This window comes from Urtica dioica, chromosome 3 (assembly GCF_054948205.1).
Source record: "Urtica dioica subsp. dioica isolate 48M chromosome 3, U.dioica_male_clone48M_v1_H2, whole genome shotgun sequence".
NCBI classification, from domain to species: Eukaryota; Viridiplantae; Streptophyta; class Magnoliopsida; order Rosales; family Urticaceae; genus Urtica; species Urtica dioica.
This window is the reverse complement of record NC_142758.1, coordinates 21,654,301-21,656,776: the sequence shown is the minus strand read 5'-3', so window position 1 is coordinate 21,656,776 and position 2,476 is coordinate 21,654,301.

Sequence of the window (2,476 nt, the reverse complement as noted above, 5' to 3'; positions counted from 1 at the left end):
TGTCTGGCCGGATGAGATTCACTCGTCCATTGGCCGAGTGAAATACTTTGGACCGGATGGGATTCACTCGGCCATTGGCCGAGTGAACTGCTTGGGCCGGATGAGGTTGACTCGGCCCTCGGCCGAGTGAGACACTTGGACCGGATGAGATTCACTCGGCTATTGGCCAAGTGAAGCACTTGGGCCGGACGAGATTCACTCGGCCATTGGCCGAGTGAGCTGCTTGGGCCGGCCAATGGACGTGTGAACTTAGGCCGACCATTGGCCGGGTGAGTCTTGATCGGCCATTGGCCGAGTGAAAGGCCTGGGCCGGCCAATGGCCGAGTGAATTGGGACGGCCATTGGCTGGGCGAGCTTCTCTGGCTGCCCGAAAGGTCAATCGCGTCGTCGGATCTTGTCGGGCCGATAACATTAGCCCCCCGAGTTTGCCACCGGGCGTAGCCCGTGTGGTAAACTCAAGCAAGCTCCACCCTTTGTCGTCTCGTCGGACCACCTTGTGTTGAATTGGTAAGCCGTTCTCTTTTAACTTTATTTTATTTGCTTTTCCGACGTCTTTTCTCGTTACACGTGCTCATGGGGTCCCCCAATCACCTATCAGCACGTGGGCCCCCTGAGGAGATTTTCACTTTCTTCCTTGACAATTCGCACGAAACCTTAGATGACCTCTTAGACCAATTGTCACCGCCTCCTATTGATCATCAATTCCTCCCGACTTTGGGGTTGGATTTTTCCGGCCAGGCGACGATGGGCTCGGGCGAGAATGACTTTTCCTCTGTGGACGCGTGGTTGGCTGGTGAGGACTCCCACCCGAGGGCCGGCAGCGCTATCGCGCTGCCAAGATCGGCCGAGCAGACCTTGGGCGGCGCAGAGGAGGCGCCGGGCGAAGCGCGCACCGGGGACGTGCAGTACGGCCGCGGTGAGCGCCCCGCAGACGAGGCGAGCGCGGGGAAGGTCCTCGGCGGCCTGGGCGATGAGCGCGCAGCCGAGGAGGGCACCCAGGAGCATCATGGCAGGCCACGCACGACAGATCCGGCCGAGACGCGCACCGAGGAAGCTGCCCCGCTGGGTGTTGGCGACGCCGAAGGGCCGCGCGCGTCGGTTGGGGCCGTGTCCGGCCGGAAGCGTGCTGGAGGTGACGCGTCGGGGCCGGCCGAGGATGGCCGGGTATGAGCCAGCGCCGGAGATAAGACGCACCGGTTTGGCGGCGCCTAGGGGTCGCGCACGCCAGGAGGGGCCGCCCTCGGCCATGAGCGCATCGGAGATGGCGCGCCGCCGTCGGTCGAGGGCGGCTAGGCAGCTGAAGACACCGGAGACGAGTAGCGCCGGCCGGGCAACGTCGGTCGGGGGGTAGCGGCAGAGGCACTGTTCGCCCAAGCCATAGGGGCTGGTGGGCTATGGCTGCATGAGCACAGTCCACCCGGTCACGGGCCGGGCTGTGCTGCTGTGCTGGAGGGATGCGTCCACAGGCTGGAGAGACGCGCCATTGGGCCGGGGGAGAGCCAAGTAGGCCCAGACGGCCTGGGCGCACGAGGAAGTTCCCCAGCCGGGCCTGATACGCGGGAGTCGGGCCTTGCTAGGCCGGGTGCTGGTGACGCCAGCCCAATAGCCTTGGGCGCTCAACATGGGGTCCCGGATGGGCAGGAGGCACGTGAAGGGGCTCGTCCGACCGGGCCAAGCACGAGCGAGGAGGACTTTTTGGCTGGCCCGGGCGCGGGCGAGGAAGCACATCCGGTTGGCCCGGGTGCTGGCGTGGAAAACCACCCGGCCAGCCCTAGCACGGGTGAAGGGACCCAACCGGCCGGCCCGGGCGAGGAAACACCATTGACCGGTCCCGAAGGCTCAGCTAACCTGGAAGGCTCAGGTGAGTCCCTTCTACTTCGTTCGTCGACGGCCGAGGTGCGTACCTTGACCGCCCGAGAGGAGGAGCGTGCCTCATCATTCCCTATCGGGGAATCGGTGATTCGAAGCGGCTTTGACTATTCCGGAGTCGACTTTTCGAGCTCCCTTTCACTCGTAAGCTTCAGAGGCTTGAGGAAGCGATTTCACATCCTGTTATCCTTATCACTCTTGCGACCGCTACCCGACGACCTTCCGACTCGTCCGTGAAGTGGATATACCGCTATCCACGAGGTAAGCCGCCGTGGCGGGTTACGGCTGCCTTTCCAGCCCGTGATCCAAGATCTCTTGGTTCCACTGAATGTCCACGCAGCACAGATGTCTCCATCTTTCTACCGTGTGGTGGCGGCGTGCCACATGATGCTTCACCGAGCGAAGGGCCGGGCCGCGACGACCGATGACATCATGAACCTTGTGTCCGTATACGACGTCCCTGGGAAGCCTGGCTTCTACAAGGTCCAACATCGCAAGCGTTTCCCCATACTCACCAATCTATCTTCCAATCATCATTACCCTTGGGTGTGGGTATCTGAATCCGCTTTTAGAGAGCCGAGACTTGAGAGAAACGAGTGAGTTATGA